The sequence below is a fragment of the Pseudophryne corroboree genome (genome assembly GCF_028390025.1).
Source record: "Pseudophryne corroboree isolate aPseCor3 chromosome 3 unlocalized genomic scaffold, aPseCor3.hap2 SUPER_3_unloc_57, whole genome shotgun sequence".
NCBI lineage: Eukaryota > Metazoa > Chordata > Amphibia > Anura > Myobatrachidae > Pseudophryne > Pseudophryne corroboree.
Window position 1 is genome coordinate 507534 of NW_026967549.1, and position 16526 is coordinate 524059.

General features: G+C 46.0%; 1 protein-coding gene and 1 pseudogene across 1 annotated transcript in view; both read right to left on the reverse strand.

The window, feature by feature from the left end:
• LOC134984469 (oocyte zinc finger protein XlCOF22-like) overlaps positions 1-16526 on the reverse strand; it is a 166402-nt gene that overhangs the window by 119092 nt on the left and 30784 nt on the right. The gene's annotated exons all lie outside the window — the stretch shown is intronic.
• Positions 7969-8087, reverse strand: LOC134984477 (5S ribosomal RNA; annotated as a pseudogene).

The window sequence follows — 16526 nt, forward strand, 5'->3', positions numbered from 1 at the left end:
TACCAGGACTTGTCCCAGCTGGCTTTGACGGCATGGCCCTTGAGGCTTCCATCCTGAGGGCTAAGGATTTTTCTGAGGCGGTCGTTCAAACTATGTTGAAGGCCCGTAAGCCGGCTTCTGCTCGGATCTACCATAGGGTCTGGAATGCTTACTTTACTTGGTGTGCGTCTCATAATCATGATGTTTTCAAGTTTAGTACGGCCAAATTATTAGCCTTTCTACAACAGGGCCTAGACTTAGGCTTGCGTCTGGCCTCCCTCAAGGTTCACATTTCTGCCTTGTCGGTTTGGTTTCAGAGAAAGATTGCCACCCTACCTGATGTCCATATGTTCACTCAGGGTGTGTTGCGGATTCAGCCTCCTTATGTGCCACCTGTGGCCCCTTGGGACTTGTCAGTGGTTTTGGAGGCCTTGCAAGTGTCTCTTTTTAAACCTCTTGCCTCTGTTGACCTTAAGTGGCTTTCCTTTTAAGGTTTTGTTTTTGCTGGCCATTGTCTTGGCTAGAAGGGTCTCGGACTTGGGTGCCTTATCCTGTAAGTCCCCCTGCCTGATTTTTCACAGTGACCGGGTGGTTCTTAGACCGCGCCCAGGTTATTTACTCAAGGTGGTGTCTTCCTTCCACCTTAACCAGGAGATTGTGGTTCCGGCTTTTAATTCTCCTGAGTTGTCCTTCAAAGAGCGTTCTTTGGATGTGGTACAGGCTCTCCTTATCTATGTGAAGAGAACTGCCTCCGTTAGGAAGTCTGATTCTCTCTTTGTACTGTTTGGATTTCACAAACGTGGCTGGCCTGCTAACAAGCAGACCTTGGTCAGATGGATTAGAATGGTGATTGCACATGCTTATGTACAGGCTGGTCTTCCAGCTCCTGCTACCATCAAAGCCCATTCTACTTGGTCGGTTGGACCTTCTTGGGTGGCCCGCCGTGGTCCGACCCTTGAAAAATTGTGCAAGGCGGCTATGTGGTCCCCAGGGAACACGTTCATAAGGTTCTATGCCTTCGATATCTCTGACTACCAGGATGCTTCCTTTGGACGCTGAGTTCTTGTGCCCGCTACAGTGCATCCCCTCACATAAGGAACTGCTTTAGGACATCCCTGATGTTATTCCTTGTGGAGCCCAGTGCACCCCGCAGCAGAAAACGAGATTCTTGGGAAGAACTTACCGTTGTTAAATCTCTTTCTGCGAGGTACACTGGGCTCCACAAGGTATCCACCCTGACGCACTTAGCTTCTTTGGGTTGGTATGGCATTAGCCGCTGACACCCTCTCCTGTAGTGAGTGTGTGGTGTGTGTGGCTACTAACCGTTGTCGTCTCTTTTACCTGCTACTGCATTGGACTGGTTAACTAAACTGAGCTCCTGTGCACAGAGGCGGGGTTATAGAGGAGGCGGCGCTGTACATCTTGGGAACAGTCAAAGCTTTGAGCCTATTGGTGCCTCGGATCAAGATCCTATTCTACACCCCCGATGTTATTCCTTGTGGAGCCCAGTGTACCTCGCAGAAAGAGATTTAACAATGGTAAGTTCTTACCATAAATCCCTTTTTTGATCCTTAAGATGTTTCTACTTCGCAAACAGGGAGTGAACATAATTCCATACCTGGACGATCTCCTGATAAAAGCACCGTCCAGGGAAAGGTTGCTGGACCGCATTGCTCTCTCAACCAAACTTCTCAAGGACCATGGGTGGATTCTGAACCTTCTGAAATCTCACCTAGAGCCAACACGCAGGCTCCCATTCCTGGGAATGATACTGGATACGGAGTCGCAGAAGGTGTTCCTTCCGTTAGAAAAGGCATTAGTAATCCAGTCGATGGTTCGGGATGTCCTGAAGCCAACCCGGATATCGGTGCATCTATGTATTCACCTTCTGGGGAAAATGGTGGCCTCTTACGAGGCTTTTCAATACGGAAGGTTTCACTCAAGTCCCTTCCAGCTCAATCTGTTGGACAAATGGTCCGGATCGCATCTTCACATGCACCAGAGGATCCGTCTGTCACCAAAAGCCAGGATCTTCTTTCTGTGGTGGCTACAGACTTCTCACCTCGTCGAGGGTCTGAGGTTCGTAATTCGGAACCGGATTCTGCTAACCACAGACACAAGCCTCAGAGGTTGGGGAGCAGTCACTCAGAGGGTACAGTTTCAAGGAAGATGGTCAAGTCAGGATGTCGTCCTTCCAATCAACATTCTGGAACTCAGGGCCATATACAACGCCCTTCTGCAGGCCTCACATCTTCAAGATTGGGCCATTAAGGTCCAGTCGGACAATGTGACGGCAGGGACGTACATAAACCAACAGGGTGGAACGAAAAGCAGAGCAGCAATGTCAGAGGTGTCAAGAATTCTCCTCTGCTGTGGCCTTGTCAGCAGTCTCCATTCCAGGAGTAGACAACTGGGAAGCAGACTTCCTCAGCAGACACGACCTGCACCCGGGGGAGTGGAGACTTCACCCGGAAGTGTTCAGGTGCTTGACAAGACGATGGGGATATCCACAGATCTACGTGATGGTCTCTTGTCTCAACAAGAAGCTCAAGCGGTATTGTTCCAGGTCGAGAGACACACAGGCGGTGGCGGTAGACGCCCTAACGACTCCATGGGTCTATCAGATGGTGTACGTGTTTCCTCCACTTCCTCTGATCCCAAGGATTCTAAAGAGAATATAAAGGGAAAAGGTTCAAGCAATTCCAATTGCTCCGGACTGGCCAAGAAGTGCCTGGTACGCGGACCTACTGGAGATGCTCCTCGAAGATCCGTGGCCTTTACCTCTTTGCGGGGATCTTCTGCAACAGGGTCCGTTCGTCTATCAGGACTTACCGCGGCTACGTTTGACGGCATGGAAGTTGAGTGGCTCATTCTAGCCAGGAGAGGGATCTCTAACAAGGCTATCCCGACTATGATCCAAGCCAGGAAGGGGGTAACGTCTAAGCATTACCATCATATTTTGCCCGTGCTGCACCCCTTCAGTGGAACGCACTCCCCCGCTCCATTAGACTCTCCCCAACCTTGCAAAGCTTCAAACGGGAACTAAAAACCCACCTATTCATCAAAGCGTACCCTTCTGATGCATAACCCAGAGCTGAAGCCGCACCTCCACCCCCCCTGCCTCATGCCGTGAACATCTTAGCTTTGATTGCATACTGCCATCAGGCTACCTCCCACTTGCCTGCACCTCTTGTCATCTGTCTGTCGCCCCTCCCCAATAGATTGTTAGCTCTTCAGAGCAGGGCCCTCTTTCCTCTTGTTATCCAAGCCCTCGTCTCAGCACATTTCACTCACAGCTCTCCCCTACTCAACGACCATCTTTATCCTGCTAGTAAAGGCTCATCTCCATCTATGACCACCAGCCTCTAGTATTACGATGATCACTCCCTCGATACTTGCATCTTAGCTGTACTATGTCTTGAGAATGTGTGGTGCTCTGTTGCCTGTACTCTATTTCTGTTATTTATTTACTGTAATGCAATGTTTTGTCCCCTGTACTGTCCTTTGTACGGCGCTGCGAAACACATGTGGCGCCTTATAAATAAAATTTAATAATAATAATAATATTTGGAAGAAATGTCTCTTGGTGTGAGAGAAGAAAATTTTCTGCAGTGGAATTCCATCTAGGACATTTCTTGCTTTTTCTAAAAGCAAGAGTAGATGTGGGCCTACGTCTGGGCTACATAAAAGTACAAATTTCGGCCATGTCCATTTTCTTTCAGTAACAATTGGCATCTCTTCCTGAGGTCCAGACGTTCTTGAAAGGTGTTCTGCACATCCAACCTCCCTTTGTGCCTCCCACGGCCCTTTGGGATCTCGATGTGGTGTTGCATTTCCTTCAGTCGGACTGGTTTGAGCCGTTAAGGAGGTGAATGTAAAATTTCTTACATTGAAGGCCGTCACACTGTTGGCCTTGGCTTCAGCAAGACGTGTGTCGGAGCTGGGGGCTTTGTCTCACAAACGCCCCTATTTAATTTTCCACGAGGATAGAGCTGAGCTCAGAACTCGTCAGCAATTTTTTTCCTAAGGTGGTGTCTGCGTTTCACATCATCCAACCTATTGTGGTCTGCTACCTCAAAGTCTTTGGATGTTGTGAGGGCTTTGAAGGTGTATGTGAAAAGAACAGCTCGTCACAGAAAGTCGGTCTCGTTGTTTGTTCTTTATGATCCCAATAAGATTGTGTGTCCTGCTTCAAAGCAGACTTGCACGCTGGATCAGACTTACTATCCAGCATGCTTAGTCCAAGGAAAGTTTGCCATGTCCAAAATCTGTACAGACCCACTCTACTAGATTAATGGGTTCTTCCTGGGCAGCTGCCCAGGGTGTCTTGGCTTTACAGCTCTGCCGAGCAGCTACTTGGTCAGGTTTGAACACGTTTGCAAAGTTCTACAAGTTCGATACTTTGGCCTCTGAGGATCTTCAGTTTGGTCAATCAGTTCTGCAGGAACTTCAGCACTCTCCCACCCGGTTTGGGAGCTTTGGTACATCCCCATGGTACTACAATGTACCCCAGTATCCTCTTGGACGCAAGAGAAAATAGGATTTTAATTACCTACCCGTAAATCCTTTTTCTCGTAGTCTGTAGAGGATACTGGGTGCACGCTCAGTGCTTCATTCTTCCTGCACTGTTACTTGGTTAAGTAATGTTGGTTCAGCTGTTGCTGGTCCTTTTTCAAGTTTGGTTAGCTTGGCTTTCCTCTTGTGTGTGCTGGTTCGGAATCTCACCACTATCCTTATCTATCCTTCTCTCGAAGTATGTCCGTCTCCTGGAGCACAGTTTCCTAGACTGAGTCTGGTAGGAGGAGCACAGAGGGAGTACTAAATGGACCACAGTATCCTTTACGGACTACGAGAAAAGGATTTACTAGTAGGTAATTAAAATCCTATGTTCTCCTTGTCTGGGGCCATCATAAGACCAGTCAGGGCTTCAGCTTGGATGGCAAAAGTAATGGCAGCCTGGGTGGAGGCATTGGAATCTTTCATTGGCCTTTAGAGAGCAGAAATACCATATTGCACATATTAAACAGGCGGCTATTTTTATATACGCAGCCTGGGATATGGGTTCAATTGCTTCTCAGCCTCAGCAGTAGCAGCTCACAGAGCGGTTTGGCTACATACATTTAAAGCTGACTCAGTATCCAAGCCTAGATTTCCAGCTATTTGGACTTCTCAATCTGACAAGTCTGGTAAGACTAAAAAGCATTGGGATAAAAGAGGACCAGCTTCCAAATCAGAAGATAAGCCATCAGCCTGATGGTGCAGGCCTCCACCTGGGGAACCCCAGGTTGGGAGGCCGACTTCTTCATTTTGCACAGTTCTGGCAGCAGTCTACCACGGATGCCTGTGCGCAAGACGTGGTATCTCACGCTTATGCATTTGCTTTCAAGAAGCACCCTCCTCAGAGGTTTTTTGTACCAGCCCGTCTTCAGTGGAAACAAATGCCAGGGCTTTGCAAGAGGCAGTTCAGCAGTTTCTCCGGCACAACAAGGACAGGGCTTATTACAACCTGTTTTAGTCCAAAAGCCAAATGGGTCGTTCCGGCCCATACTCAATCTCAAAATAAATGAACAAGTACATTTGAGTGCCTCGGTTTCATATGGAGACGTTATGTTACATTATTTTGGCCATGGAGCTGGAGGATTTTATAGTATCCCTGGAGGGCTTACCTACTTGTTCCTATAGCACTGTTCCATCAGCGCTATCTCAGGTTCTCATCCTCCAGCAACATTTGTCAGTTCAGGTTCTACCATTTGAACTGGCCACAGCTCCCAGAGTATTCACCAAAATTAGGGTGGCTTCCAGACAGGCAATGGCTTGTTTGCAGAGACACGATTGGCTCATAAATAGGGCAAAGTCGTCCCTGGTTCCGTCACAACGGATGACTCACTTGGGGGCTGTGTTGTATTCGGGTATTCAGAGAGTAATTTTACCTCTGAACAAAATATCCAAAATTCATTCAAGGATTCAGAAGCTGCTACACAGTCAAAGGGAATCCATTCACACAGCAATGTGTCTGATGTGATTGATGGTATCGTCATTCGACATGGTGGACTATGCACAGTTCCACTCGAGTCCTCTGCAACGTCTTATCCTTTCCAAATGGAATGCTTTTCATCAGACAATAAAAACACACATGATGGTCCTTTCTCTGGAAATATGGAGGTCATTAGCCTGGTGGCTACAGACATTCCATCTGGACAAAGGGAGACCCTTTTGGATCTCAGATTGGGAGGTTCTGACAATGGATGCCAGTCTTCAGGGCTGGGGAGCAGTATCTGAAGAAAGTTGCTCCAGGGGCAGTGGACCAAGGAAGAACGTTGCCTGCCAATATATTGGAACTTCGGGCCATATATATGGCACTTATTCAGGCAAATGACATTCTTCAGGGGAAACCAGTTCAAATTCGCTCGGACAATGCAACGTCAGTAGTGTACCTCAGTCATCAGGGAGGAACTCGCAGCCAAAAAGCAATGAAGTAGGTGAGCCACACGTTAAGGTGGGCAGAACTTCATCATCCAGCCTTGTCCGCAGTATTCATTCCGGGAGTCCTAAACTGGGAAGCAGATTTTCTCAGTCTACACGCCATTCATGCAAACGAATGGGCTTTACAACCCAAGGTCTTCCAGAGTCTGGTAAACAAGTGTGGGTTGCCGGAGATAGATCTCATGGCTTCCCATCAGAACAACAAAGTTCCCGCATACAGGTCGAGGACAAAGGATCCCAAAGTGACCTTCGTGGATGCCTTGTGAGTAAGATGGGACTTTCATCTGGACTATGTGTTTCGACCGATCGCCTTGTTCCCAGGATGATGCAAAAGGTAAAACAGGGAAAGGGCTCCGTGATACTTATAGCTCCGGATATGCCCAGAAGACATTGGTACACAGATCTGCAGATGCTGTCAGTGGATACTCCGTTTCTACCCCCTCAATGTCCAGATCTACTGTCTCAGGGTCCTTGTTATTACAAGCACCTGGATTGACTGTCTTTTACGGCGTGGCTCTTGAGACCTCTATCCTGAAGTCAAGAGGATTCTCACAACAGGTAATTCAAACAATGCTCAGAGCAAGGGAACCTTCCTCAGCTCGAATTTATCACCGAATATGGCATGCTTATATTCAGTGGTGCAGTGACCGGAAGGTTGACCCTAGGTCTTTCAGAGTTTCCAGAGTCCTAACATTCCTTCAGGCAGGAATGGATAAAGGTCTGCGGGTGGCTTCCTTGAAAGTGCAGGTGTCAGCATTGACTGTATGGTTTCAAAAGAAAATTGCTAACCTGCAGGATGTTCCCACTTTTTTCCAAGGAATGCTTCACATCCAACCTCCATTTGTTCCTCCTACAGCGCCTTGGGATTTAGGTATAGTCCTAAAGGCGATTCAAGTTGCTCCATTTGAACCAGTGACACAAGTATATCTTAAATTGTTGACTGCTAAAGCTCACTATTTACTAGCAATTGCCTCAGCTAGAAGAGTACTAACAGGGGGAGAGAAAGAAAGCTCTTGTGTGGGCGCACTCTTGTACAAAGAAGGAAAATTCCTGATATATATAGGAAATTATTTAAAACATCTGTTTATTTTTCAAATTTAAAATGCAATTACCCATATATATGATCCAAAAAGTAAATACATTTATGAAAAAAATATTAAAATGTTCTGGTCTGTTTTTCACAGGGAGTGATTAGAAAGGTTGTAGATACCTGATTGTCTAACACCCGTTTCTCCTGACCAGTACAGAAATTCTGTATTGATGGGACCAAGGAGAGGTCAAAATAGTGGTTAGTGTATCTACATAGGACCACTTTAGTTAGGTCAATACCATACACTTTGCTGGTCACCAGTTAATCCAATTAAACACATATAGGATAGCTAATATTGATTATATTGTCAAGGCCTGATGCTAAACTGATAGATGAAAGAAAAAAGGGGAGAAGGGAAAAGATTAGTGGTGATACTGCTGTTTGCGTCACATTTCACATAGAGGGAAATAATTCCTACTCTACAACACCGGGTATTCGCAGGAAGTCTCGTCTCCAGGTACTAACCCAGCCCGACGCTGTTTGGCTTCCAAGATCGGACGAGATCGGGCATTAGCAGCGTGGTATGATAGTAGAGGAAAATATGTGATCTGTATACCAATGAGAGTGCACCTATAAAAGAATAGTAAAGAATATAGGCCCTCATTCCGAGTTGTTCGCTCGGTATTTTTCATCGCATCGCAGTGAAAATCCGCTTAGTACGCATGCGCAATGTTCGCACTGCGACTGCGCCAAGTAACTTTACTATGATGAAAGTAATTTTACTCACGGCTTTTTCTTCGCTCCGGCGATCGTAATGTGATTGACAGGAAATGGGTGTTACTGGGCGGAAACACGGCGTTTCAGGGGCGTGTGGCTGAAAACGCTACCGTTTCCGGAAAAAACGCAGGAGTGGCCGGGGAAACGGTGGGAGTGCCTGGGCGAACGCTGGGTGTGTTTGTGACGTCAACCAGGAACGACAAGCACTGAAATGATCGCACAGGCAGAGTAAGTCTGGAGCTACTCTGAAACTGCTAAGTAGTTAGTAATCGCAATATTGCGAATACATCGGTCGCAATTTTAAGAAGCTAAGATTCACTCCCAGTAGGCGGCGGCTTAGCGTGTGTAACTCTGCTAAATTCGCCTTGCGACCGATCAACTCGGAATGAGGGCCATAGATATTAAAAGGAAAAAGAATATAGTATGTGGATCTGCTTTCAACGTTAGACACGGCGCAACAGACACCACCTCAGTGGTGTTGTGCGCAGTGAACCGTAGATGAGAGTCCACAGAAAAATAGTAAGTCAGAAAGGATTTGAGAAAAATAATATATACTGATATTTTCTTTTTAAGTATCTGATAATTCAAATAGAAATAGAAAAATTTCCTCAGGCATCAAGCCAATTTTAAACAGTATATGAGTCAGACATGCATGATCCTATATGGAGACACCAAATATATTCGTAGCCCAAAAATTCATTAATTAGGCACAAAAACATCTAAGCTTCTCAGTAAAAATATGTACTGGTCAGGAGAAACGGGTGTTAGACAATCAGGTGTCTACAACCTTTCTAATCACTCCCTGTGAAAAACAGACCAGAACATTTTAATATTTTTTTCATAATTTTCTTTATTTACGTTTTGGATCATATATATGGGTAATTGCATTTTAATTTTGAAAAATAAACAGATGTTTTAAATAATTTCCTATATATATATCTGAGGAATTTTCCTTCTTTGTACAAGATTGCGCCCACACAAGAGCTTTCTTGCTCTCCCCCTGTTAGTACTTGTACTTCTTAACTCTGGGCGCACCACCAACTAGAACTATAATTTAAATAAATACATTTTCTTTCCACTAGTTACAATCGTCTACATTTGGTCTTTTCACTTATAACCTTTAACCCAATTTTGACCAGTGCCCAGTTGCCCTTTGTTTTGTCTAAGATTGAAGAGTGTCAGGATTAGGGGCATTGTAATGTCGTCCTCCTTTTCTGATATTTCATCCAGATAGAGCGGTTCTCAGAACTAAATCTGGATATCTTCCTAAGGTGGTGTATAAAATCCACCTTAACGAATAAATTGTAGTCCCAGCTTTTCAAGGGCCAGATCTTTCTGCGGGAGATGCATCTTTGGAAATAGTCCGTGCTATAAGGATCTACGTGGGTCGTACCAGTGCCATCAGAAAGGCAGACAATCTCTTCATTCTCTGGACTTCAGAAGAGAGGATGGCCTGCTGACAAGCATACACTGGTGAGGTGGCTTTAGTTGACTATCTCAGAAGCTTACTCTCGGCTGATCTCCCTATTCCGACTAATGTCTCTGCTCACTCTACTCATAAGGTAGGTCCTTCATGGGCAGCACACTGTGGTGCATCAGCGGAACAGATATGTAAGGCAGCCACATGGTCTTCCATTAACACATTCATTAGACATTACGCCTTTAATACCTTTGCCTCTCAGGATGCTGCATTCAGGCGAAGGATTCTCCTGTCCAGTCAGGAGCGTCCCCTCCACTAAAATTGCTTTGGAACATCCCAATGTTTATCCTGTGGATACTACTGTGGACCCTACAGGAGAAATACATAGTTATGGTAGACTTACCGTTGATAACTCTATTTCACCTAAGTCCAAAGTATCCACAGGGATCCCACCCTGACGCACCTGATTTGAGGATCCTTACACTTAATAATGTCTTCCTTCTTGTACAGAAGTGTGTGCATGTGTGTTCTTCTCGCCTGATTAGGGCTCTCTATGATGCTCCTGCCTTGAGCATTAGAAAACAACTGAATTGTCTGAGCCAGAAGGTGGGGATGTAGGGGACTGGCCCGTTGCATTCTGGGAGGGCGAAAGCTTTTGATTGTTGGTGCCAATTCGCTGACGCTAACTCTTATCCCGATGTTTATCCTGTGGACTTCGTGTTTTACTGCATTTTCCCTTTAGTACGTCCTGCTGTCAGGGTCTGTGAAGCAGTCATTCAGTATAACAAGCTGTCTATGTCATTCAGTATAACATAATTTATCTTATCCTGGACAACTGTCCCCTTTCACCTACTTATGAATACAATACCCCAAACATCTTACTAGACAGTTTCCATCTGAGATGCTGATAATAGGAAGATATATCTATTATAATCAGCCAGCCTAAAAGCTGTGTATATTCTTCCCTCTCACTATGTCCTGCGCACTAGGTCAAAGGTGAAAGGCAGCTAAGGAGCGATATTTCTAACTGGTGTCTAAAGCACTAATCCTAATAACATGTACATATATAGAGCAATGAGGTCATACATATACAAAATGGAGTTACACATGGACAACATGGCATCTAAAAAATACTTAAAACTATCACCCCCTACAGAAATATATCAATGCGAGGGATCAATTGTAACGACCTAGAAGAAGGTCTATTCTCTAATATGACCTGCGTACAGCAGAGTAATAAGTATAATCACGCACACCTGGATGTCTAATTCTCCGAGTGTTATAGAGGTCAGATTCAGCTAATAAAGGGAGCATGAGGAAGCTACGGAACGGGCGGCATTACTGGTCTGTTCATCAGTAGTGGAGGATCTATCAAGATGAGGGTCTGGAGCAAGAGTAACATCTCCCATAAGGAGAAGTGCAATTTCTTTTCTACGAAAAGTTTTTATCCTGCACCAGACTGGTATAATGTGCAGTATTAAATAAAAACCAACCTTTTTCTATAAAGATACAAATTCTGTATTTCTATGGCTGGAGGTGCTCCCGGAATCATGAAGAAACTCCACTACTCTAGGTTATTTGGGGACTAGCCCAGGACTAGGGCAATTTCTTGTAGCTTTTGAAAAAAATATTTAAGAAATCGGGGTGTCTGGCATGAGGGGCATAGAGAGAAGTGAGGGGGACATATTTATAATGAATTTTCCAAACTAGGATCAAATATCTACCATTGCAATCAACCCACTTGCTTTCCAGGTGAAAGGGGCAGGATCTATGGGAAAGGATGGCTACACCACAGGAGATATAGCATGCTGGGTAGTTATTGGTAAACTGAGGAGAGGGGTTGAAAGTCCAAGAGAGAGATATATCTAAGTCTTATTATAATATTACATTTGTTGTTGTGAGTGTTCTCAGGAGGGTGGACACAATGATAGTCTGAGACACAATATTATAAAGCCTTTATTAAAAGTTATGTTTTATTATACACACACATTTACAATTAAGTGTCCCAGAGAGTCGTCTTCTCCTATTGTTTACAAGATTAATATTGTTACAGAAAATGTCACATTTCCATAATGTATTTTATTTCCAGCAGATGGACACACAAGCAGGAATATCTCAGAAGAACATCTAATGTTATCCCCGGATTGTGACATAAAAGATAATGACAGTAGACCGGATTCTCCAGGAGATAATCCCATTACCCCAATTATACATCCAGCTCTATCAGCTGATCCCTCTGATCCTGGGGAATGTTCTACTGATTACTCTGATATTGGTGCATCTGTTACAGCTCTGACAGTAGATACAGTGTTTACGTGTCCTATAGATGCCAAATGTTTTACACAGGACACAAAGCCTATTAACCCACAGACAGCTAAAGCAGATGAGAGGCCATTTCCATGTTCTGAGTGTGGGAAATGTTTTGCATGCAAATTACAACTTGTTAGACATCAGACAAGTCACACAGGTGAGAAGCCATTTCCATGTCCTGAGTGTGGGAAATGTTTTACATACAAATCACAACTTGTTAGACATCAGACAAGTCACACAGGTGAGAAGCCATTTCCATGTCCTGAGTGTGGGAAATGTTTTGCACACAAATCAGTTCTTGTTACACATCAGAGAAGTCACATAGGTGAGCAGCCATTTTCTTGCTCTGAATGCGGGAAATGTTTTACCCAGAAATCACAACTTGTTAGACATCAGCGAAGTCACACAGGTGAGAAGCCATTTACATGTTCTGAGTGTGGGAAATGTTTTGCACACAATCCAGATCTTGTTAGACATCAGAGAATTCACATAGGTGAGAAGCCATTTTCTTGCTCTGAATGCAGGAAATGTTTTACTCAGAAATCACAACTTGTTAGACATCAGCGAAGTCACACAGGTGAGAAGCCGTTTACATGTTCTGAGTGTGGGAAATGTTTTGCACACAATCCAGATCTTGTTAGACATCGGAGAAGTCACACAGGTGAGAAGCCATTTCCATGTTCTGAGTGTGGGAAATGTTTTGCACACAATCCAGATCTTGTTAGACATCGGAGAAGTCACACAGGTGAGAAGCCATTTACATGTTCTGAGTGTGGGAAATGTTTTGCACATAAAGCAGATTTTGTTAGACATAACAGAAGTCACAAAGGCAAGGACCCATTTTCTTGCTCTGAGTGTGGGAAATGTTGTTTAAAAAAATCACATCTTCTTATACATTACAGAAGTCACACAGGTGAGAAGCCATTTTCTTGCTCTGAGTGTGGAAAATGTTTTACACAGAAATCACATCTTGTTACACATCAGCGAAGTCGCACAGGTGAGAAGCCATTTTCTTGCTCTGAGTGTGGAAAGTGTTTTGCTCAGAAATCACATCTTGTTATACATCAGAGAAGTCACACAGGTGAGAAGCCATTTCCATGGTCTGAGAAATAAATCAGCTCTTGTTGCACACAATAGACATCACTCAGGTGAGGAACCATTTTAATCTTCTGGAGTATACTTATTACCATACATTGTTCTTCAAGGTTCTTATCCTTTCTCCTATGCTTTTTGCAATATACATGCTACCGCAGGGTGAAATTATCAGGTGTCATGTCCTCATCTACCACTGCTATGCCGTTGACCTTTCTCTTGCTCCGGGTACTGAGAACCCAGTACCAATCCTAAATGGTTGTCTAGTTTAGCTCCAGGTGTGGGTGATGCCAGTTGGCTGTGACTCAGTCCTGGTGAAACAGGTCCTTATGATAGAAGCTCACCAACAAAGGTCAGGGCTACAGCTCAGCTTTGCAGAACAACTAAACTTACGCTTGTGGGTTCAGAGTTACAAAATGCTAATCATATGCGTAATCTTGGTGTCCTGGTTGGTTAAGTGATACTTAGACATCAGGTATCAGCCACAATTGGATCCTCATCTGAGGAACATAGCCAGACTCCAGCACTTATTTCCCTCAGAAGATCTACCTACAGTCATACATGCACTTGTATCATCACGCATAGACTACTGCAATGTCCTCTACCTGGGTCTCCCAGCAAAAGAATTGCACCGCTTGTAGCTTGTACAGGATGCAGCAGCCAGGCTGTTACCTAACCAGCCCGTTCCTGCCACATAACACCCATTCTCTACTCCCTTCACCGGCTGCCTGTAAGATGGTGACTCTATTACATAATCTTACTGACTCAGCCCTACATGACCAGGGTCCGTTGTACCAGAAGCAGCTTCTGCCTCCTTACTGCCTTGGTTATTTCCACCTGCAGATGAAGGACTGTTACCAGCAGTACCAAGAATCTCAAAACAGTGCAGAGATGTCTGGGGGGAGACAGGGTGGGTGGCACTATTGCTGTAGCGGGGGCTGCCGGAGGCACTGTCAGTGGGTAATATTGTCCCCAAGCAGTTCTGAGGTAGCAGAGGGGGGACACAGGGTCGCTGGCAGTAGTGGGGACTGCAGGAGGCAGTGTCTGTGTGAGCAATCTTGTCCTAAGCAGCACTAAGGTGTCAGAGTGGAAGACAGGGTGGTGGCAGTAGTGGGGGGAGACTGTGGTGGCAGAAGTGGGGGGAGACATGGTGGGTGGCAGTAGAGGGGGGAGACAGGGCGGTTTCAGTAGCGGGGGGAGACAGGGCGGTGGCAGTAGTGGGGGGACATGGCAGGTGGCAGTAGTGGGGGGAGACAGGGCGGTGGGAGTAGTGGAGGGAAACAGGGCGAGTGGCAGTAGTGGGGGGCTGACAGTGCAGGTGGCAGTAGTGGGGGGAGACAGTACAGTAGCAGTAGTGGGGAGAGAGGGTGGGTGGCAGAAGTGGAGTGAGACAGGGTTGTGACAGCAGTGGGGGGAGATGGGGTGTGTTGCAGTAGTGGGGGTAGATGGGGTGGAAGGCAGTAGTGGGGGGGTACTGGGTGGGTGACAGTAGTAAGGGGAGACAGGGCGGGTGGCAGTAGTGGGGAGACAGGGTGGTGATAGCAGTGGGTGGGAGGAGACAGGGTGGTGGCAGTAGTCAAATGAGAGGGCAGATGGCAGTAGTGGGGGGATACAGGGCGGGTGGCAGTGGTGGGTGGAGACAGGGTGGATGGTCACAGTGCAGTTACAGGGGCTACTGGTGGCAGTAAAGAGGTGTATGGGTCCTGCACAGAACCAGTTGATAATTAGACCTAATGATGATTATGTTTCCTTATTTCTAATTAATCCCTTGTATGTGTTACTGTTATTTGTTGTGTCAGCCTTTATGTGTGTTCTGTGTAATAATCCTGAAAGTAGTGCTGCTACCGATCTCATATCATTTGTAGTAACTTGGAAAAGATGAGATATGAGGTGCACTCTGGAAGCTTATAGGGGGTTACTCAGAGATGAACGCAGATGTGACATCACGCAGCCCCTGGAAAATGGTCCCGGCCCGCCCGCATTCACCCCTCAGGGATGTGACCACAATGTGTGTGTCTGTGCGGCCGCTGCACATGTGCATTTTGCCACCACCAGCAAACTGCTTCGGACCACTATTGCGGTTGGGTCTGAATGACCCCCATAGGCTGTTGTGCAGAATAAAGTATTTTTTAAGTTTAAAATATAGAGAAAAATCTGTGTGTTAAAGATATGAAATAAAGTTTAATTTTCCTGTTAATGTGTCACTTGTATTGTTACTTTTGTGTCCACATAATATCAGTGTATAAATATCTCATCTGATGTGTAGTACACGCTGCCATTTTGGCTATGTCTGATTGTGACAGCTCATGTGAATAGTGGGGTGACATTACAGGAGGGGGGTGTCATGGATGGGTTAGGGTGTGCACCCGGACTAGTACTGGACACTGCATCTGGTCTTGAGCGCTGTGGACAGAACTGGGCTGGCTTAAGAATTGGTCTGATTCAGGTGTGGTAGTCAGGCAGTATGAACTGTGATGGTAGGTGACCGGCTGTGGCTACTGGAACACTGATGGGAGCCACCAGTGCAATGTGTAGCCGGGTAACACCTATAGAGAGAGTCACATGAGAACTGGAGAGGAACGGAATGCTGGGAGGAACCGCAATGCAGGAGAGGCTCGGGTCACTGGCTGGAACCAGTGTGGTAGCTGTGAGGACTGGTGAGTAACGGAATGCTGGGAGGAACAGCAATGCAGGAGAGGCTCGTGTCACTGGCTGGAACCAGTGTGGTAGCTGTGAGGACTGGTGAGTGACGGAATGCTGGGAGGACCAGCAATGCGGGAGAGGCTCGGGTCACTGGCTGGAACCAGTGTGGTAGCTGTGAGGACTGGTGAGTGACGGAATGCTGGGAGGAACAGCAATGCAGAGAGGCTCGGGTCACTGGCTGGAACCAGTGTGGTAGCTGTGAGGACTGGTGAGTAACGGAATGCTGGGAGGAACAGCAATGCAGAGAGGCTCGGGTCACTGGCTGGAACCAGTGTGGTAGCTGTGAAGAGGTATACGTCTATGGTAATGACTGTAGAAGAAGCTGAGGGCATCAGCAATAATTGTAGACGCGGCTGAGGATGTTGGCAATACTTGTAGACGAAGCTGAAGATGTCAGCAACACTTGTAAATGAAGCCGAGAATGTCGGCAGTGCTTATAGATGAAACTGAGGATGTCAGCAACACTTGTAGATGTAGCCGAGGATGTCGGCAATACTTGTGGACTAAGACGAGGATGTCGGCAATACTTATAGACGAAGCTGAGGACTTCAGCAACATGGGTTTCCGGATGCTGGGAAGCTGAGCTAGTGCAGCAGGGATTCCATATGTTTTACAGTGTCGGCACTGCTGGTTTCCCAGTAGCTTGTGATACGGTGGTTCTGCATAATGGATACTGCAATGTTGTAGACAGCAGTGGCAGGTTTTCCGGATACTATGGTGCGCTACTTTGCA